General features: G+C 47.9%; 12 non-coding genes across 12 annotated transcripts; all 12 read left to right on the top strand.

Annotated features, from left to right (window-relative positions):
• The first annotated feature begins 683 nt into the window (after nt 1–683).
• Nucleotides 684–803, top strand: trnal-uaa (transfer RNA leucine (anticodon UAA)). The gene is made up of 2 exons: nt 684–721; nt 758–803. It is a non-coding gene; the product is annotated as a tRNA-Leu (tRNA).
• Nucleotides 804–1,526: 723 nt separating this feature from the next.
• On the top strand, nt 1,527–1,646 carry trnal-caa (transfer RNA leucine (anticodon CAA)). The gene is made up of 2 exons: nt 1,527–1,564; nt 1,601–1,646. It is a non-coding gene; the product is annotated as a tRNA-Leu (tRNA).
• A 1,792-nt stretch (nt 1,647–3,438) lies between these two features.
• Nucleotides 3,439–3,558, top strand: trnal-uaa (transfer RNA leucine (anticodon UAA)). The gene is made up of 2 exons: nt 3,439–3,476; nt 3,513–3,558. It is a non-coding gene; the product is annotated as a tRNA-Leu (tRNA).
• An 809-nt stretch (nt 3,559–4,367) lies between these two features.
• Nucleotides 4,368–4,487, top strand: trnal-caa (transfer RNA leucine (anticodon CAA)). The gene is made up of 2 exons: nt 4,368–4,405; nt 4,442–4,487. It is a non-coding gene; the product is annotated as a tRNA-Leu (tRNA).
• Nucleotides 4,488–5,210: 723 nt separating this feature from the next.
• On the top strand, nt 5,211–5,330 carry trnal-caa (transfer RNA leucine (anticodon CAA)). The gene is made up of 2 exons: nt 5,211–5,248; nt 5,285–5,330. It is a non-coding gene; the product is annotated as a tRNA-Leu (tRNA).
• A 2,275-nt stretch (nt 5,331–7,605) lies between these two features.
• On the top strand, nt 7,606–7,725 carry trnal-caa (transfer RNA leucine (anticodon CAA)). Its single transcript has 2 exons — nt 7,606–7,643; nt 7,680–7,725. It is a non-coding gene; the product is annotated as a tRNA-Leu (tRNA).
• Nucleotides 7,726–8,622: 897 nt separating this feature from the next.
• Nucleotides 8,623–8,742, top strand: trnal-caa (transfer RNA leucine (anticodon CAA)). Its single transcript has 2 exons — nt 8,623–8,660; nt 8,697–8,742. It is a non-coding gene; the product is annotated as a tRNA-Leu (tRNA).
• Nucleotides 8,743–9,465: 723 nt separating this feature from the next.
• On the top strand, nt 9,466–9,585 carry trnal-caa (transfer RNA leucine (anticodon CAA)). The gene is made up of 2 exons: nt 9,466–9,503; nt 9,540–9,585. It is a non-coding gene; the product is annotated as a tRNA-Leu (tRNA).
• A 789-nt stretch (nt 9,586–10,374) lies between these two features.
• trnal-caa (transfer RNA leucine (anticodon CAA)) lies at nt 10,375–10,494 on the top strand. The gene is made up of 2 exons: nt 10,375–10,412; nt 10,449–10,494. It is a non-coding gene; the product is annotated as a tRNA-Leu (tRNA).
• Nucleotides 10,495–12,597: 2,103 nt separating this feature from the next.
• trnal-caa (transfer RNA leucine (anticodon CAA)) lies at nt 12,598–12,717 on the top strand. The gene is made up of 2 exons: nt 12,598–12,635; nt 12,672–12,717. It is a non-coding gene; the product is annotated as a tRNA-Leu (tRNA).
• Nucleotides 12,718–13,442: 725 nt separating this feature from the next.
• On the top strand, nt 13,443–13,562 carry trnal-caa (transfer RNA leucine (anticodon CAA)). The gene is made up of 2 exons: nt 13,443–13,480; nt 13,517–13,562. It is a non-coding gene; the product is annotated as a tRNA-Leu (tRNA).
• Nucleotides 13,563–17,738: 4,176 nt separating this feature from the next.
• Nucleotides 17,739–17,858, top strand: trnal-caa (transfer RNA leucine (anticodon CAA)). Its single transcript has 2 exons — nt 17,739–17,776; nt 17,813–17,858. It is a non-coding gene; the product is annotated as a tRNA-Leu (tRNA).
• Nucleotides 17,859–20,354: the final 2,496 nt, after the last annotated feature.

Here is a 20,354-nt window from a genome sequence, read left to right as displayed (position 1 = left end):
TTTGTTAGTGTGTGTGAGAGAGAGTGTGTGTGTGAGAGAGAGTGTGTGTTTGTGTGAGAGCGTGTGTGTGTGAGAGTGTGGGTTTTGTGTGAGAGAGAGTGTGTGTGTGTGTGTGAGACAGAAAGAGTGTGCGTGTGAGAGAGAGAGAAAGCGCGTGTGTGAGAGAGAGAGTGTGTGTGTATGTGTGAGAGAGAGAAAGAGAGAATTTTTGTGTGTGCGTGAGAGAGTGTGTTTTTGTGTGAGTGTGTTTGTGTGTGTGTGAGACAGAAAGAGTATGTGTGTGTGAGAGAGAGTGAGAGAGCGTGAGTGTGTCATGTGAGAGAGTGAGTGTGTGTGAGAGAGTGACAGTGTGTGTGTGATAGTGAGTGTGTGAGAGAGTATGTGCATGTGAGAGAGAGAGTGTGTGTGAGAGAGACAGAAAGACGGAGAATATGTGTGTGTGAGAGGGAGAGAGTGTGTTTGTGTGTGGGTGTGAGAGACAGATAGAGAGTGTGTGTGTGCATGTGCATGTGAGAGAGTGAGTGTGTGTGTGTGCGAGAGTGAGACTGTGTATGAGGGATTGTTGCTGAGTGTGAATGCAAGGGAGCTGCAGAAATGCGGAATTGCATTTTGTGTCTGCACAGAGCAAGGTGACTAATTGTACAGAGTGAGAAAGACATCTGGAAGGGCATCTGCAGCAGCTTGTCAGGATGGCCGAGTGGTCTAAGGCGCCAGACTTAAGGAATGTTAGTCCTTGCTCTGCATCTGGGCTTGTGAATTCTGGTCCCTTTCTAGGGGCGTGGGTTCAAATCCCACTCCTGACATTCTCCCCTTTTCCCCAAACAAACCTTCCCACACCCACACACTGCCCCCAAATTTCACAGCTTCTTGGAGAGGAGTCACTCCCCCTTCACAAAGATGGAAGAATCCAACCCCTCGGTTTCAAAGATAAGGCTGAGGCATTTGCAGCAATTTTGTTTGAGCGTGTGAGAGAGGGAGCGTTTATGTGAGTGAGTGTGTTTGTGACAGAGAGAGGGCTAATTTTTATGTGTGTGAGAGAGTGTGCTTGTGTGTGAGAGAGAGAGTGTGTGCATGTGAGAGAGTGTGTGTGTGTGTGAGAGAGTGTATGTGTGTTTGTGTGTGAGAGAGAGAGGAAGAATTTGTTAGTGTGTGTGAGAAAGAGCGTGTGTGTGTGAGAGAGTGTGTGTGTAAGAGAGAGTGTGTGTTTGTGTGAGAGAGTGTGTGTGTGAGAGTGTGGGTTTGTGTGAGAGAGAGAGTGTGTGTGAGAGAGTGTGTGAGAGGGTCTGTGTGAGAGAGTGTGTGTGTGTGTGTGAGAGGGAGTGTGTGTGTCAGTGTGTGTGAGAGGGTGTGTGAGAGAGAGAGAGTGTGTGTGTGTGAGAGAGAGTGGGTGTCTATGAGGGATTGTTGCTGAGTGTGAATGCAAGGGAGCTGCAGAAATGCGGAATTGCATTTTGTGTCTGCACAAGAGCAAGGTGACTAATTGTACAGAGTGAGAAAGACATCTGGAAGGGCATCTGCAGCAGCTTGTCAGGATGGCCGAGTGGTCTATGGCGCCAGACTCAAGGAGTGTTAGTCCTTGCTCTGCATCTGGGCTTGTGAATTCTGGTCCCTTCCTAGGGGCGTGGGTTCAAATCCCACTCCTGACATTCTCCACTTTTCCTCAAACAAACCTTCCCACACCCACACAATGCCCCCAAATTTCACAGCTTATTCGAGAGGAGTCACTCCCCCTTCACAAAGATGGAAGAATCCAACCCCTCGGTTTCAAAGATAAGGCTGAGGCATTTGCAGCAATATTGTGTGAGAGAGGGAGCGTTTATGTGAGTGAGTGTGTTTGTGACAGAGAGAGGGTGAATTTTTATGTGTGTGAGAGAGTGTGCTTCTGTGTGAGAGAGAGAGTGTGTGTGTGTGAGAGAGAGTATTATGTGTGTGAGAGAGTTTGTGTGTGAGAGAGTGTGTGTATATGGGAGAGATAGAGTGTGTTTGTGAGAATGTGTGTGTGCGTGTGTGAGAGAGATAAAGTGTATGTGTGAGTGTGAGAGAGAGTGTGTGTGTGAGAGAGAGAGATAGGGTGTGTATATGTGTGTGAGAGAGAGTGAATTTGTATGTGTCTGTGCGAGAGAGACAGAGAGAGCATGAGTCTGTGTGTGAGAGAGAGTGTGTGTCTGTGTGTCTGTGTATGACAGTGTGTGTGAGAGAGAATGTGTGTGAGAGAGAATGTGTGTGAGAGAGAGTGTGTCTGTGAGAGAGAGTGCGTGTGTGTGTGTATGTGAGAGAGAGTGTGTTTGTGTGTGGGTGTGAGAGACAGATAGAGAGTGTGTGAGTGTGTGTGCATGTGAGAGAGAGTGTATATGTGTGTGAGAGAGATTGTGTGTGCATGTGAGTGTTTGGGTGTGTGTGTGTGAGAGAGAGAGTGCGTGTGTGTGAGAGAGAGTGTGTGTTTGTGAGAGAGAGTGTGCATGTCTACATGTGTTTGTGTGTGAGGGAGAGAGTGTGTCTGTGAGAGAGTGTATATGTGTGGATAGAGAGAGAGAGCATGTGTGTGTGAGAGAGAGTGTGTGTTTGTGAGAGAGAGAGAGTATGTGTGTGAGAGAGAGTGCATGTGTGTGAGAGAGAGGGTGTGTGTGTGTGAGAGAGAGAGAGAGAGTGCGTGTGTGTGAGAAAGAGTGTGTGTGAGGGAGAGAGAGTGTATGTGTGCATGTGAGAGAGTGTGTGTGTTTGTGTGAGAGAGAGAGGAAGAATTTGTTAGTGTGTGTGAGAGAGAGTGTGTGTGTGAGAGAGAGTGTGTGTTTGTGTGAGAGAGTGTGTGTGTGAGAGTGTGGGTTTGTGTGAGAGAGAGTGTGTGTGTGTGTGTGAGACAGAAAGAGTGTGTGTGTGAGAGAGAGAGAAAGCGCGTGTGTGAGAGAGAGAGTGTGTGTGTATGTGTGAGAGAGAGAAAGAGAGAATTTTTGTGTGTGTGCGTGAGAGAGTGTGTTTTTGTGTGAGTGTGTTTGTGTGTGTGTGAGACAGAAAGAGTATGTGTGTGTGTGAGAGAGAGTGAGAGAGCGTGAGTGTGTCATGTGAGAGAGTGAGTGTGTGTGAGAGAGTGACAGTGTGTGTGTGATAGTGAGTGTGTGAGAGAGTATGTGCATGTGAGAGAGAGAGTGTGTGTGAGAGAGACAGAAAGAGGGAGAATATGTGTGTGTGAGAGGGAGAGAGTGTGTTTGTGTGTGGGTGTGAGAGACAGATAGAGAGTGTGTGTGTGCATGTGCATGTGAGAGAGTGAGTGTGTGTGTGTGTGTGTGTGTGCGAGAGTGAGACTGTGTATGAGGGATTGTTGCTGAGTGTGAATGCAAGGGAGCTGCAGAAATGCGGAATTGCATTTTGTGTCTGCACAAGAGCAAGGTGACTAATTGTACAGAGTGAGAAAGACATCTGGAAGGGCATCTGCAGCAGCTTGTCAGGATGGCCGAGTGGTCTAAGGCGCCAGACTTAAGAAGTGTTAGTCCTTGCTCTGAATCTGTGCTTGTGAATTCTGGTCCCTTTCTAGGGGCGTGGGTTCAAATCCCACTCCTGACATTCTCCCCTTTTCCCCAAACAAACCTTCCCACACCCACACACTGCCCCCAAATTTCACAGCTCCTTGGAGAGGAGTCACTCCCCCTTCACAAAGATGGAAGAATCCAACCCCTCGGTTTCAAAGATAAGGCTGAGGCATTTGCAACAATTTTGTGTGAGCGTGTGAGAGAGGGAGCGTTTATGTGAGTGAGTGTGTTTGTGACAGAGAGAGGGCTAATTTTTATGTGTGTGAGAGAGTGTGCTTGAGTGTGAGAGAGAGAGTGTGTGCATGTGAGAGAGTGTGTGTGTGTGAGAGAGTGTGTGTGTGTTTGTGTGTGAGAGACAGAGGAAGAATTTGTAAGTGTGTGTGAGAAAGAGCGTGTGTGTGAGAGAGTGTGTGTGTGAGAGAGAGTGTGTGTGTAAGAGAGAGTGTGTGTTTGTGTGAGAGAGTGTGTGTGTGAGAGTGTGGGTTTGTGTGAGAGAGAGAGTGTGTGTGAGAGAGTGTGTGAGAGGGTCTGTGTGAGAGAGTGTGTGTGTGTGTGTGTGTGAGAGAGTGTGTGTGTGAGAGGGTGTGTGAGAGAGAGAGTGTGTGTGTGTGTGTGTGTGAGAGGGAGTGTGTGTGTCAGTGTGTGTGCATGTGCATGTGAGAGAGTGAGTGTGTGTGTGTGTGTGTGTGTGTGCGAGAGTGAGACTGTGTATGAGGGATTGTTGCTGAGTGTGAATGCAAGGGAGCTGCAGAAATGCGGAATTGCATTTTGTGTCTGCACCAGAGCAAGGTGACTAAATGTACAGAGTGAGAAAGACATCTGGAAGGGCATCTGCAGCAGCTTGTCAGGATGGCCGAGTGGTCTAAGGCGCCAGACTCAAGGAGTGTTAGTCCTTGCTCTGCATCTGGGCTTGTGAATTCTGGTCCCTTTCTAAGGGCGTGGGTTCAAATCCCACTCCTGACATTCTCTCCTTTTCCCAAAACAAACCTTCCCACACCCACACACTGCCCCCAAATTTCACAGCTTCTTGGAGAGGAGTCACTCCCCCTTCACAAAGATGGAAGAATCCAACCCCTCGGTTTCAAAGATAAGGCTGAGGCATTTGCAACAATTTTGTTTGAGCGTGTGAGAGAGGGAGCGTTTATGTGAGTGAGTGTGTTTGTGACAGAGAGAGGGCTAATTTTTATGTGTGTGAGAGAGTGTGCTTGTGTGTGAGAGAGAGAGTGTGTGCATGTGAGAGAGTGTGTGTGTGTGTGAGAGAGTGTGTGTGTGTTTGTGTGTGAGAGAGAGAGGAAGAATTTGTTAGTGTGTGTGAGAAAGAGCGTGTGTGTGAGAGAGAGTGTGTGTGTAAGAGAGAGTGTGTGTTTGTGTGAGAGAGTGTGTGTGTGAGAGTGTGGGTTTGTGTGAGAGAGAGAGTGTGTGTGAGAGAGTGTGTGAGAGGGTCTGTGTGAGAGAGTGTGTGTGTGTGTGTGAGAGGGAGTGTGTGTGTCAGTGTGTGTGAGAGGGTGTGTGAGAGAGAGAGAGTGTGTGTGTGTGAGAGAGAGTGGGTGTCTATGAGGGATTGTTGCTGAGTGTGAATGCAAGGGAGCTGCAGAAATGCGGAATTGCATTTTGTGTCTGCACAAGAGCAAGGTGACTAATTGTACAGAGTGAGAAAGACATCTGGAAGGGCATCTGCAGCAGCTTGTCAGGATGGCCGAGTGGTCTAAGGCGCCAGACTCAAGGAGTGTTAGTCCTTGCTCTGCATCTGGGCTTGTGAATTCTGGTCCCTTTCTAGGGGCGTGGGTTCAAATCCCATTCCTGACATTCTCCACTTTTCCTCAAACAAACCTTCCCACACCCACACAATGCCCCCAAATTTCACAGCTTCTTGGAGAGGAGTCACTCCCCCTTCACAAAGATGGAAGAATCCAACCCCTCGGTTTAAAAGATAAGGCTGAGGCATTTGCAGCAATATTGTGTGAGAGAGGGAGCGTTTATGTGAGTGAGTGTGTTTGTGACAGAGAGAGGGTGAATTTTTATGTGTGTGAGAGAGTGTGCTTCTGTGTGAGAGAGAGAGTGTGTGTGTGTGAGAGAGAGTATTATGTGTGTGAGAGAGTTTGTGTGTGAGAGAGTGTGTGTATATGGGAGAGATAGAGTGTGTTTGTGAGAATGTGTGTGTGCGTGTGTGAGAGAGATAAAGTGTATGTGTGAGTGTGAGAGAGAGTGTGTGTGTGAGAGAGAGAGATAGGGTGTGTATATGTGTGTGAGAGAGAGTGAATTTGTATGTGTCTGTGCGAGAGAGACAGAGAGAGCATGAGTCTGTGTGTGAGAGAGAGTGTGTGTCTGTGTGTCTGTGTATGACAGTGTGTGTGAGAGAGAATGTGTGTGAGAGAGAATGTGTGTGAGAGAGAGTGTGTCTGTGAGAGAGAGTGCGTGTGTGTGTGTATGTGAGAGAGAGTGTGTTTGTGTGTGGGTGTGAGAGACAGATAGAGAGTGTGTGAGTGTGTGTGCATGTGAGAGAGAGTGTATATGTGTGTGAGAGAGATTGTGTGTGCATGTGAGTGTTTGGATGTGTGTGTGAGAGTGTGTATACGTGTGGATAGAGAGAGAGAGCATGTGTGTGTGAGAGAGAGTGTGTGTTTGTGAGAGAGAGAGAGTATGTGTGTGAGAGAGAGTGCATGTGTGTGAGAGAGAGGGTGTATGTGTGCATGTGAGAGAGTGTGTGTGTTTGTGTGAGAGAGAGAGGAAGAATTTGTCATGTGAGAGTGTCTTGTGAGAGAGTGAGTGTGTGTGAGAGAGTGACAGTGTGTGTGTGATAGTGAGTGTGTGAGAGAGTGTGTGCATGTGAGAGAGAGAGTGTGTGTGAGAGAGACAGAAAGAGGGAGAATATGTGTGTGTGAGAGGGAGAGAGTGCGTGTGTGTGTGTATGTGAGAGAGAGTGTGTTTGTGTGTGGGTGTGAGAGACAGATAGAGAGTGTGTGAGTGTGTGTGCATGTGAGAGAGAGTGTATATGTGTGTGAGAGAGATTGTGTGTGCATGTGAGTGTTTGGGTGTGTGTGTGTGAGAGAGAGAGTGCGTGTGTGTGAGAGAGAGTGTGTGTTTGTGAGAGAGAGTGTGCATGTCTACATGTGTTTGTGTGTGAGGGAGAGAGTGTGTCTGTGAGAGAGTGTATATGTGTGGATAGAGAGAGAGAGCATGTGTGTGTGAGAGAGAGTGTGTGTTTGTGAGAGAGAGAGAGTATGTGTGTGAGAGAGAGTGCATGTGTGTGAGAGAGAGGGTGTGTGTGTGTGAGAGAGAGAGAGAGTGCGTGTGTGTGAGAAAGAGTGTGTGTGAGGGAGAGAGAGTGTATGTGTGCATGTGAGAGAGTGTGTGTGTTTGTGTGAGAGAGAGAGGAAGAATTTGTTAGTGTGTGTGAGAGAGAGTGTGTGTGTGAGAGAGAGTGTGTGTTTGTGTGAGAGAGTGTGTGTGTGAGAGTGTGGGTTTGTGTGAGAGAGAGTGTGTGTGTGTGTGTGAGACAGAAAGACTGTGTGTGTGAGAGAGAGAGAAAGCGCGTGTGTGAGAGAGAGAGAGTGTGTGTGTATGTGTGAGAGAGAGAAAGAGAGAATTTTTGTGTGTGTGCGTGAGAGAGTGTGTTTTTGTGTGAGTGTGTTTGTGTGTGTGTGAGACAGAAAGAGTATGTGTGTGTGTGAGAGAGAGTGAGAGAGCGTGAGTGTGTCATGTGAGAGAGTGAGTGTGTGTGAGAGAGTGACAGTGTGTGTGTGATAGTGAGTGTGTGAGAGAGTATGTGCATGTGAGAGAGAGAGTGTGTGTGAGAGAGACAGAAAGAGGGAGAATATGTGTGTGTGAGAGGGAGAGAGTGTGTTTGTGTGTGGGTGTGAGAGACAGATAGAGAGTGTGTGTGTGCATGTGCATGTGAGAGAGTGAGTGTGTGTGTGTGTGTGTGTGTGTGCGAGAGTGAGACTGTGTATGAGGGATTGTTGCTGAGTGTGAATGCAAGGGAGCTGCAGAAATGCGGAATTGCATTTTGTGTCTGCACAAGAGCAAGGTGACTAATTGTACAGAGTGAGAAAGACATCTGGAAGGGCATCTGCAGCAGCTTGTCAGGATGGCCGAGTGGTCTAAGGCGCCAGACTCAAGGAGTGTTAGTCCTTGCTCTGCATCTGGGCTTGTGAATTCTGGTCCCTTCCTAGGGGCGTGGGTTCAAATCCCACTCCTGACATTCCCCCCTTTTCCCCAAACAAACCTTCCCACACCCACACACTGCCCCCAAATTTCACAGCTTCTTGGAGAGGAGTCACTCCCCCTTCACAAAGATGGAAGAATCCAACCCCTCGGTTTCAAAGATAAGGCTGAGGCATTTGCAACAATTTTGTGTGAGCGTGTGAGAGAGGGAGCGTTTATGTGAGTGAGTGTGTTTGTGACAGAGAGAGGGCTAATTTTTATGTGTGTGAGAGAGTGTGCTTGTGTGTGAGAAAGAGAGAGTGTGCATGTGAGAGAGTGTGTGTGTGAGAGAGAGTGTGTGTGTGTTTGTGTGTGAGAGAGAGAGGAAGAATTTGTTAGTGTGTGTGAGAAAGAGCGTGTGTGTGAGAGAGTGTGTGTGTGAGAGAGAGTGTGTGTGTAAGAGAGAGTGTGTGTTTGTGTGAGAGAGTGTGTGTGTGAGAGTGTGGGTTTGTGTGAGAGAGAGAGTGTGTGTGTGAGAGAGTGTGTGAGAGGGTCTGTGTGAGATAGTGTGTGTGTGAGAGAGTGTGTGTGTGAGAGTGTGGGTTTGTGTGAGAGAGAGAGTGCGTGTGAGAGAGTGTGTGAGAGGGTCTGTGTGAGAGAGTGTGTGTGTGTGTGTGTGAGAGAGTGTGTGTGTGAGAGGGTGTGTGAGAGAGAGAGTGTGTGTGTGTGTGTGTGTGTGTGAGAGGGAGTGTGTGTGTCAGTGTGTGTGAGAGGGTGTGTGAGAGAGAGAGAGTGTGTGTGTGTGAGAGAGAGTGGGTGTCTATGAGGGATTGTTGCTGAGTGTGAACGCAAGGGAGCTGCAGAAATGCGGAATTGCATTTTGTGTCTGCACAAGAGCAAGGTGACTAATTGTACAGAGTGAGAAAGACATCTAGAAGGGCATCTGCAGCAGCTTGTCAGGATGGCCGAGTGGTCTAAGGCGCCAGACTCAAGGAGTGTTAGTCCTTGCTCTGCATCTGGGATTGTGAATTCTGGTCCCTTTTTAGGGGCGTGGGTTCAAATCCCACTCCTGACATTCTCCACTTTTCCTCAAACAAACCTTCCCACACCCACACAATGCCCCCAAATTTCACAGCTTATTCGAGCGGAGTCACTCCCCCTTCACAAAGATGGAATAATCCAACCCCTCGGTTTCAAAGATAAGGCTGAGGCATTTGCAGCAATTTTGTGTGAGAGAGGGAGCGTTTATGTGTGTGAGTGTGTTTGTGACAGAGAGAGGGTGAATTTTTATGTGTGTGAGAGAGTGTGCTTGTGTGTGAGAGAGAGAGTGTGTGCATGTGAGAGAGTGTGTGTGTGTGAGAGAGTGTGTGTGTAAGAGAGAGTGTGTGTTTGTGTGAGAGAGTGTGTGTGTGAGAGTGTGGGTTTGTGTGAGAGAGAGAGTGTGTGTGAGAGAGTGTGTGAGAGGGTCTGTCTGAGAGAGTGTGTGTGTGTGTGTGAGAGAGTGTGTGTGTCAGTGTGTGTGAGAGAGTGTGTGTGTGAGAGGGTGTGTGAGAGAGAGAGTGTGTGTGTGTGTGTGTGTGTGTGAGAGGGAGTGTGTGTGTCAGTGTGTGTGAGAGGGTGTGTGAGAGAGAGAGAGTGTGTGTGTGTGAGAGAGAGTGGGTGTCTATGAGGGATTGTTGCTGAGTGTGAACGCAAGGGAGCTGCAGAAATGCGGAATTGCATTTTGTGTCTGCACAAGAGCAAGGTGACTAATTGTACAGAGTGAGAAAGACATCTGGAAGGGCATCTGCAGCAGCTTGTCAGGATGGCCGAGTGGTCTAAGGCGCCAGACTCAAGGAGTGTTAGTCCTTGCTCTGCATCTGGGATTGTGAATTCTGGTCCCTTTTTAGGGGCGTGGGTTCAAATCCCACTCCTGACATTCTCCACTTTTCCTCAAACAAACCTTCCCACACCCACACAATGCCCCCAAATTTCACAGCTTCTTGGAGAGGAGTCACTCCCCCTTCACAAAGATGGAAGAATCCAACCCCTCGGTTTCAAAGATAAGGCTGAGGCATTTGCAACAATTTTGTTTGAGCGTGTGAGAGAGGGAGCGTTTATGTGAGTGAGTGTGTTTGTGACAGAGAGAGGGCTAATTTTTATGTGTGTGAGAGAGTGTGCTTGTGTGTGAGAGAGAGAGTGTGTGCATGTGAGAGAGTGTGTGTGTGTGTGAGAGAGTGTATGTGTGTTTGTGTGTGAGAGAGAGAGGAAGAATTTGTTAGTGTGTGTGAGAAAGAGCGTGTGTGTGAGAGAGTGTGTGTGTGAGAGAGAGTGTGTGTGTAAGAGAGAGTGTGTGTTTGTGTGAGAGAGTGTGTGTGTGAGAGTGTGGGTTTGTGTGAGAGAGAGAGTGTGTGTGAGAGAGTGTGTGAGAGGGTCTGTGTGAGAGAGTGTGTGTGTGAGAGAGTGTGTGTGTGAGAGGGTGTGTGAGAGAGAGAGTGTGTGTGTGTATGTGTGAGAGGGAGTGTGTGTGTCAGTGTGTGTGAGAGGGTGTGTGAGAGAGAGAGAGTGTGTGTGTGTGAGAGAGAGTGGGTGTCTATGAGGGATTGTTGCTGAGTGTGAATGCAAGGATGCTGCCGAAATGCGGAATTGCATTTTGTGTCTGCACAAGAGCAAGGTGACTAATTGTACAGAGTGAGAAAGACATCTGGAAGGGCATCTGCAGCAGCTTGTCAGGATGGCCGAGTGGTCTAAGGCGCCAGACTCAAGGAGTGTTAGTCCTTGCTCTGCATCTGGGATTGTGAATTCTGGTCCCTTTCTAGGGGCGTGGGTCCAAATCCCACTCCTGACATTCTCCACTTTTCCTCAAACAAACCTTCCCACTCCCACACAATGCCCCCAAATTTCACAGCTTATTCGAGAGGAGTCACTCCCCCTTCACAAAGATGGAAGAATCCAACCCCTTGGTTTAAAAGATAAGGCTGAGGCATTTGCAGCAATTTTGTGTGAGAGAGGGAGCGTTTATGTGAGTGAGTGTGTTTGTGACAGAGAGAGGGTGAATTTTTATGTGTGTGAGAGAGTGTGCTTGTGTGTGAGAGAGAGAGTGTGTGTGTGAGAGGGAGGGAGAGTGTGTGTGTGAGAGAGAGAGTATTGTGTGTGTGAGAGAGTGTGTGTGTGAGTTTGTGTGTGAGAGAGTGTGTGTATATGGGAGAGATAGAGTGTGTTTGTGAGAGTGTGTGTGTGTGTGTGAGAGAGATAAAGTGTATGTGTGAGTGTGAGAGAGAGTGTGTGTGTGAGAGAGAGAGATAGGGTGTGTATATGTGTGTGAGAGAGAGTGAATTTGTATGTGTCTGTGCGAGAGAGACAGAGAGAGCATGAGTCTGTGTGTGAGAGAGAATGTGTGTCTGTGTGTCTGTGTATGACAGTGTGTGTGAGAGAGAATGTGTGTGAGAGAGAATGTGTGCGAGAGAGAGTGTGTCTGTGAGAGAGAGTGTGTGTGTGTGTGAGAGAGAGTGTGTTTGTGTGTGGGTGTGAGAGACAGATAGAGAGTGTGTGAGTGTGTGTGCATGTGAGAGAGAGTGTATATGTGTGTGAGAGAGATTGTGTGTGCATGTGAGTGTTTGGGTGTGTGTGTGAGAGAGAGAGTGCGTGTGTGTGGGAGAGAGTGTGTGTTTGTGAGAGAGAGTGTGTATGTCTGCATGTGTTTGTGTGTGAAAGAGAGAGTGTGTGTGTGAGAGAGTGTATATGTGTGGATAGAGAGAGAGAGCATGTGTGTGTGAGAGAGAGTTTGTGTTTGTGAGAGAGAGAGAGTATGTTTGTGAGAGAGAGTGCATGTGTGTGAGAGAGAGGGTGTGTGTGTGTGAGAGAGAGAGAGACAGTGTGTGTGTGTGAGAAAGAGTGTGTGTGAGGGAGAGAGAATGTATGTGTGCATGTGAGAGAGTGTGTGTGTTTGTGTGAGAGATAGAGGAAGAATTTGTTAGTGTGTGTGAGAGAGAGTGTGTGTGAGAGAGAGAGTGTGTGTGTGAGAGAGTGTATATGTGTGGATAGAGAGAGAGAGCATGTGTGTGTGAGAGAGAGTTTGTGTTTGTGAGAGAGAGAGTATGTTTGTGAGAGAGAGTGCATGTGTGTGAGAGAGAGGGTGTGTGTGTGTGAGAGAGAGAGAGAGAGTGCGTGTGTGTGAGAAAGAGTGTGTGTGAGGGAGAGAGAGTGTATGTGTGCATGTGAGAGAGTGTGTGTGTTTGTGTGTGAGAGAGAGGAAGAATTTGTTAGTGTGTGTGAGAGAGAGTGTGTGTGTGAGAGAGAGTGTGTGTTTGTGTGAGAGAGTGTGTGTGTGAGAGTGTGGGTTTGTGTGAGAGAGAGTGTGTGTGTGTGTGTGTGAGACAGAAAGAGTGTGTGTGTGAGAGAGAGAGAAAGCGCGTGTGTGAGAGAGAGAGTGTGTGTGTATGTGTGAGAGAGAGAAAGAGAGAATTTTTGTGTGTGCGTGAGAGAGTGTGTTTTTGTGTGAGTGTGTTTGTGTGTGTGTGAGACAGAAAGAGTATGTGTGTGTGAGAGAGAGTGAGAGAGCGTGAGTGTGTCATGTGAGAGAGTGAGTGTGTGTGAGAGAGTGACAGTGTGTGTGTGATAGTGAGTGTGTGAGAGAGTGTGTGCATGTGAGAGAGAGAGTGTGTGTGAGAGAGACAGAAAGAGGGAGAATATGTGTGTGTGAGAGGGAGAGAGTGTGTTTGTGTGTGGGTGTGAGAGACAGATAGAGAGTGTGTGTGTGCATGTGCATGTGAGAGAGTGAGTGTGTGTGTGTGTGTGTGTGCGAGAGTGAGACTGTGTATGAGGGATTGTTGATGAGTGTGAATGCAAGGGAGCTGCAGAAATGCGGAATTGCATTTTGTGTCTGCACAAGAGCAAGGTGACTAATTGTACAGAGTGAGAAAGACATCTGGAAGGGCATCTGCAGCAGCTTGTCAGGATGGCCGAGTGGTCTAAGGCGCCAGACTCAAGGAGTGTTAGACCTTGCTCTGCATCTGGGCTTGTGAATTCTGGTCCCTTTCTAGGGGCGTGGGTTCAAATCCCACTCCTGACATTCTCCCCTTTTCCCCAAACAAACCTTCCCACACCCACACACTGCCCCCAAATTTCACAGCTTCTTGGAGAGGAGTCTCTCCCCCTTCACAAAGATGGAAGAATCCAACCCCTCGGTTTCAAAGATAAGGCTGAGGCATTTGCAACAATTTTGTGTGAGCGTGTGAGAGAGGGAGCGTTTATGTGAGTGAGTGTGTTTGTGACAGAGAGAGGGCTAATTTTTATGTGTGTGAGAGAGTGTGCTTGTGTGTGAGAGAGAGAGTGTGTGCATGTGAGAGAGTGTGTGTGTGTGAGAGAGTGTGTGTGTGTTTGTGTGTGAGAGAGAGAGGAAGAATTTGTTAGTGTGTGTGAGAAAGAGCGTGTGTGTGAGAGAGTGTGTGTGTGAGAGAGAGTGTGTGTGTAAGAGAGAGTGTGTGTTTGTGTGAGAGAGTGTGTGTGTGAGAGTGTGGGTTTGTGTGAGAGAGAGAGTGTGTGTGAGACAGTGTGTGAGAGGGTCTGTGTGAGAGAGGGTGTGTGTGTGTGTGAGAGAGTGTGTGTGTGAGAGGGTGTGTGAGAGAGAGAGAGTGTGTGTGTGTGAGAGAGAGTGGGTGTCTATGAGGGATTGTTGCTGAGTGTGAATGCAAGGGAGCTGCAGAAATGCGGAATTGCATTTTGTGTCTGCACAAGAGCAAGGTGACTAATTGTACAGAGTGAGAAAGACATCTGGAAGGGCATCTGCAGCAGCTTGTCAGGATGGCCGAGTGGTCTAAGGCGCCAGACTCAAGGAGTGTTAGACCTTGCTCTGCATCTGGGCTTGTGAATTCTGGTCCCTTTCTAGGGGCGTGGGTTCAAATCCCACTCCTGACATTCTCCACTTTTCCTCAAACAAACCTTCCCACACCCACACAATGCCCCCAAATTTCACAGCTTCTTCGAGAGGAGTCACTCCCCCTTCACAAAGATGGAAGAATCCAACCCCTCGGTTTAAAAGATAAGGCTGAGGCATTTGCAGCAATTTTGTGTGAGAGAGGGAGCGTTTATGTGAGTGAGTGTGTTTGTGACAGAGAGAGGGTGAATTTTTATGTGTGTGAGAGAGTGTGCTTCTGTGTGAGAGAGAGAGTGTGTGTGTGAGAGGGAGGGAGAGTGTGTGTGTGAGAGAGAGAGTATTGTGTGTGTGAGAGAGTGTGTGTGTGAGTTTGTGTGTGAGAGAGTGTGTGTATATGGGAGAGATAGAGTGTGTTTGTGAGAGTGTGTGTGAGAGAGATAAAGTGTATGTGTGAGTGTGAGAGAGAGTGTGTGTGTGTGAGAGAGAGATAGGGTGTGTATATGTGTGTGAGAGAGAGTGAATTTGTATGTGTCTGTGCGAGAGAGACAGAGAGAGCATGAGTCTGTGTGTGAGAGAGAGTGTGTGTCTGTGTGTCTGTGTATGACAGTGTGTGTGAGAGAGAATGTGTGTGAGAGAGAATGTGTGTGAGAGAGAGTGTGTCTGTGAGAGAGAGTGCGTGTGTGTGTGGGTGTGAGAGACAGATAGAGAGTGTGTGAGTGTGTGTGCATGTGAGAGAGAGTGTATATGTGTGTGAGAGAGTTTATGTGTGCATGTGAGTGTTTGGGTGTGTGTGAGAGAGAGAGTGCGTGTGTGTGAGAGAGAGTGTGTGTTTGTGAGAGAGAGTGTGTATGTCTGCATGTGTTTGTGTGTGAGAGAGAGAGTGTGTGTGTGAGAGAGTGTATATGTGTGGATAGAGAGAGAGAGCATGTGTGTGTGAGAGAGAGTTTGTGTTTGTGAGAGAGAGAGAGTATGTGTGTGAGAGAGAGTGCATGTGTGTGAGAGAGAGGGTGTGTGTGTGTGTGAGAGAGAGAGAGAGAGTGCGTGTGTGTGAGAAAGAGTGTGTGTGAGGGAGAGAGAGTGTATGTGTGCATGTGAGAGAGTGTGTGTGTTTGTGTGAGAGAGAGAGGAAGAATTTGTTAGTGTGTGTGAGAGAGAGTGTGTGTGTGAGAGACAGTGTGTGTTTGTGTGAGAGAGTGTGTGTGTGAGAGTGTGGGTTTGTGTGAGAGAGAGTGTGTGTGTGTGTGTGAGACAGAAAGAGTGTGTGTGTGAGAGAGAGAGAAAGCGCGTGTGTGAGAGAGAGAGTGTGTGTGTATGTGTGAGAGAGAGAAAGAGAGAATTTTTGTGTGTGTGTGTGAGAGAGTGTGTTTTTGTGTGAGTGTGTTTGTGTGTGTGTGAGACAGAAAGAGTATGTGTGTGTGTGAGAGAGAGTGAGAGAGCGTGAGTGTGTCATGTGAGAGAGTGAGTGTGTGTGAGAGAGACAGAAAGAGGGAGAATATGTGTGTGTGAGAGGTTGAGAGTGTGTTTGTGTGTGGGTGTGAGAGACAGATAGAGAGTGTGTGTGTGCATGTGCATGTGAGAGAGTGAGTGTGTGTGTGTGTGTGTGCGAGAGTGAGACTGTGTATGAGGGATTGTTGCTGAGTGTGAACGCAAGGGAGCTGCAGAAATGCGGAATTGCATTTTGTGTCTGCACAAGAGCAAGGTGACTAATTGTACAGAGTGAGAAAGACATCTGGAAGGGCTATCACAGCAGCTTGTCAGGATGGCCGAGTGGTCTAAGGCGCCAGAAACAAGGCGTGTTAGTCCTTGCTCTGCATCTGGGCTTGAGAATTCTAGTCCCTTTCTAGGGGCGTGGGTTCAAATCCCACTCCTGACATTCTCCCCTTCTCCCTTCCCATGAAACCCACAGAATAACCAAACTTTGTGGCTTTCTCGAGATGGGTCATCCCCATCCCCCATTTTCCAAGAGCCCAACACATCAGTGTAAATGATAAGGTTGAGGAATTTACAGCAATCTCCCACCACAATTGCCAAGTGGATGATCCATCTCAGTTTCCTCCAGTGTTTCCCAGCATCACAGATACCAGTCTCCAGCCAATTCCATTCATTCCCTGTCAGATCCACAAACACTTGGAAACACTGGATACTGTAAAGGCCATCATACTGAAGCATTCCATGTTCAACTGCAACAAGATCTGGGCAATATCCAGGCCTGGGCTGACAATTCCCAAGTAACATTCCTGTCACACAAGTACCATGAAATGACAATCTCCAAAATGACACACTCACGCATACACACACACAGATACAGACACTCAGACACACAGACAAAGACACACACAGACACTTGTACACTCACATCGATGCACCCGTACTCACTCAGACACAGACAGACACAGACACACAGATGCAGAACTCACGCACACAGATACACACACACCGACATACACGCAAAGACACACACACACACTCACACAGACACAGGCATGCACACACAGACACAGACCGACACACACACAAACTCACACCCACACTCTCTCATACATGTGAGAGAGTGTCTGTGTGTGATTGTATGAGTGTGTGTGTGTGATTGGGAGTGTGTGTGTGTGCACGCGCATGAGTGAGTGTCTGTGTGTGTGTTTGTGTGTGTGTGTGAGAGAGTGTGTGTGTGTCTGTGTGTGAATTTGTGTGTGAGTGTACGATTCTGAGAGTGTTTGTGTGTGTAAGTGTATATATGTATGAGTGTGAATGTGCGTGCATGCATGTGAGTGAGTGCCTGTGGGTGTGTATATGTTTGTGTGTGTGCATCTGTTTGTGATCGTATGAGTGTGTTTGCGTGTCTGTGCATGTGTGCATGTGAGTATCTGTGTCTGTATGAGTGTGTGTGCCTGTGTTGATTGTATGTATGTGTGAGTGTGTGTGATTCTGAGAGTGTTTGTGTGTGTGAGTGTGTGTTCATCGGTGTGTGAGTGAGTGCATGTGATTGTGTGTGATTGTGAAAGTGTTTGTGTGGGTGAGACAATGTGTGTATGTGTCTGTGTGTATGTGTGTGTGCGCGTGTGCATGTGAGTGAATGTCTGTGGATATGTGTAAGTGTGTGTGCGTGTGTGTGTGTGAGTGTGTGGGTGTGAGTGTGTGGGTGTGAGTGTGTGTGGATGTGAGAGTGTGTGAGTGTGTGTGTGAGTGTGTGTGTGGGTGTGAGTGTGTGTGTGTGTGGGTGTGAGTGTGTGTGTGAGTGTGTGTGAGTGAGTGTGTGTGAGTGTGTGGGTGTGAGTATGTGTGTATGTGGGTGTGAGTGTGTGTGAGTGTGTGTGTGTGAGTGAGTGTGTGAGTGTGTGGGTGTGAGTGTGTGTGTGGGTGTGAGAGTGTGTGTGTGAGTGTGTGTGTGAGTGTGTGGATGTGAGTGTGTGTGAGTGTGTGTGTGGGTGTGAGTGTGTGTGAGTGTGTGTGTGAGTGTGTGGGTGTGTGGGTGTGAGTGTCTGAGTGTGTGGGTGTGAGTGTGTGTGTGGGTGTGAGAGTGTGTGTGTGAGTGTGTGTGTGAGTGTGTGGATGTGAGTGTGTGTGAGTGTGTGTGTGGGTGTGAGTGTGTGTGTGAGTGTGTGGGTGTGGGTGCGTGTGTGTGGGTGTGAGTGTGTGTGTGAGTGTGTGTGAGTGTGTGTGTGAATGTGTGTGCATGTGGGTGTGAGTGTGTGTGAGTGTGTGTGTGTGTGAGTGTGTGGGTGTGAGTGTGTGTGGGTGTGAGTGTGTGTGTGAGTGTGTGTGAGTGAGTGTGTGTGAGTGAGTGTGTGTGGGTGTGGGTGTGAGTGTGTGTGTGAGTGTGTGTGAGTGAGTGTGTGTGAGTGTGTGTGTGTGAGTGCGTGTGTGAGTGTGTGTGTGAGTGTGTGTGTGAGTGTGTGGGTGTGAGGGTGTGAGTGTGTGTGTGTGTGTGGGTGTGAGTGTGTGTGTGTGTGGTGTGAGTGTGTGTGTATTGTTTGTCGTGCAGCAAAGGGATTGTTACTGAGCGTGAATGCAAGGGAGCTGCAGAAATATGTGTGAGTGTGTGAGTGTGAGTGTGTGTGTGTGTGTGTGTGCGAGAGTGAGACTGTGTATGAGGGATTGTTGCTGAGTGTGAACGCAAGGGAGCTGCAGAAATGCGGAATTGCATTTTGTGTCTGCACAAGAGCAAGGTGACTAATTGTACAGAGTGAGAAAGACATCTGGAAGGGCATCTGCAGCAGCTTGTCAGGATGGCCGAGTGGTCTAAGGCGCCAGACTCAAGGAGTGTTAGTCCTTGCTCTGCATCTGGGCTTGTGAATTCTGGTCCCTTCATAGGGGCGTGGGTTCAAATCCCACTCCTGACATTCTCCCCTTCTCCCTTCCCATGAAACCCACAGAATAACCAAACTTTGTGGCTTTCTCGAGATGGGTCATCCCCATCCCCCATTTTCCAAGAGCCCAACACATCAGTGTAAATGATAAGGCTGAGGAATTTACAGCAATCTCCCACCACAATTGCCAAGTGGATGATCCATCTCAGTTTCCTCCAGTGTTTCCCAGCATCACAGATGCCAGTCTCCAGCCATTTCCATTCATTCCCTGTCAGATCCACAAACACTTGGAAACACTGGATACTGTAAAGGCCATCATACTGAAGCATTCCATGTTCAACTGCAACAAGATCTGGGCAATATCCAGGCCTGGGCTGACAATTCCCAAGTAACATTCCTGCCACACAAATGCCATGAAATGACAATCTCCAAAATGACACACTCACGCATACACACACACAGATACAGACACTCAGACACACAGACAAAGACACACAGATGCAGAACTCACGCACACAGATACACACACAATTACACACACCAGCATACACGCAAAGACACACACACACTCACACAGACACAGGCATGCACACACAGACACAGACCGACATACACACACACTTACAAACTCACACCCACACTCTCTCATACATGTGAGAGAGTGTCTGTGTGTCTGTGTGTGATTGTATGAGTGTGTGTGTGTGTGATTGGGAGCGTGTGTGTGCACGCGCATGAGTGAGTGCCTGTTTGTGTGTGTGTGTTTGTGTATGTGTGAGTGAGAGAGTGTGTGTGTGAGTAAGAGAGTGTGTGTGTCTGCCTGTCTGTGTGAATTTATGTGTGAGTGTACGATTCTGAGAGTGTTTGTGTGTGTAAGTGTGTATATGTATGAGTGTGAATGTGCGTGCATGCATATGAGTGAGTGCCTGTGGGTGTGTGTGTGCATCTGTTTGTGATCGTATGAGTGTGTTTGCGTGTCTGTGCATGTGTGCATGTGAGTATCTGTGTCTGTATGAGTGTGTGTGCCTGTGTTGATTGTATGTATGTGTGAGTGTGTGTGATTCTGAGAGTGTTTGTGTGTGTGAGTGTGTGTACATCGGTGTGTGAGTGAGTGCATGTGATTGTGTGCGATTGTGAAAGTGTTTGTGTGAGTGAGACAATGTTTGTATGTGTCTGTGTGTATATGGGTGTGTGTGTGTGCGCGTGTGAATGTCTGTGTATATGTGTAAGTGTGTGTGTGTGCGCACGTGTGCATGTGAGTGAATGTCTGTGTATATGTGTAAGTGTGTGTGCGTGTGTGTGTGCATGTGAGTGAGTGTGTGTAGGTCTGTGTCATTGTATGCATATGAGTGAGTGTGCACGATTGTAAGAGTGCTTGTGTGTTTGTGGTTGTGTGTGTGTGAGTCTGTGTGTGTGTGTTGCTCTGGTAGCCCTTCCAGATGTCTTTCTCACTTTGTACAATTAGTCACCTTGCTCTTGTGCAGACACAAAATGCAATTCCGCATTTCTGCAGCTCCCTTGCATTCACACTCAGCAACAATCCCTCATACACACTCTCACTCTCTCTCACACACACACACAGACTCAGACACACACACTTATGCAGACACACAGACACTCACTCACATGCACACACTCACACTCATACAATTACACACAGCTGCACACAAACTTATGCACAGCTTCAGAAACTCACTCACATGCACACACACATACACACACAGGCACACACATAAACACTCTCAGAATTATGCACAAACACTTACACAGACATACACACACACTGTCTCACTCACACACACACACAAACACACACACACTTATACAGGCACACACGCACACACACAAAGACTCGCATACACACACTCTTACAATCAATCACACACACACATACAATCACACAAGACACACACACACACTCAAGCACATTCAATCACACAGAGATACACATGCACTTATACACGCTCACAGCCACTTACCCTCATGCATGAACAACCACACACACAGACATATGCACACACACAATACAAACACTCTCACAATCACGCACACAATCACACACACACTCTCTCTCAGATATACGTACACAAACACTCAGAATCATGCACACACACACACACTCTCTCACTCACACACACAAACACACTCGTGCATGCATACACACACTCTCACAATCATACACACACATACAATCACACACAAATAAACACCTACAGACATTCACTCACACACAGACACTCTCTCACCCACAAATACAGATACACACACACACACAAACATTTGTGGATCTGACAGGGAATGAATGGATTTGGCTGGAGACTGGTATCTGTGATGCTGGGAAACACTGGAGGAAACGGAGATGGATCATCCACTTGGCAATTGTGGTGGGAGATTGCTGTAAATTCCTCAGCCTTATCATTTACACTGATGTGTTGGGCTCTTGGAAAATGGAAGAGACTCATCTCCAGAAAGCCACAAATGGCAGCAACAGAGGAGGGCTCGTTTCTGCAGAAATCACAATGCCAGGAGTGG

Source organism: Chiloscyllium plagiosum, unplaced genomic scaffold (genome assembly GCF_037043375.1).
Source record: "Chiloscyllium plagiosum isolate Xiang-an unplaced genomic scaffold, Cpla_swu_hap1 HiC_scaffold_24, whole genome shotgun sequence".
Lineage (NCBI taxonomy): Eukaryota > Metazoa > Chordata > Chondrichthyes > Orectolobiformes > Hemiscylliidae > Chiloscyllium > Chiloscyllium plagiosum.
This window is presented reverse-complemented; position numbering and strand designations above follow the sequence as displayed.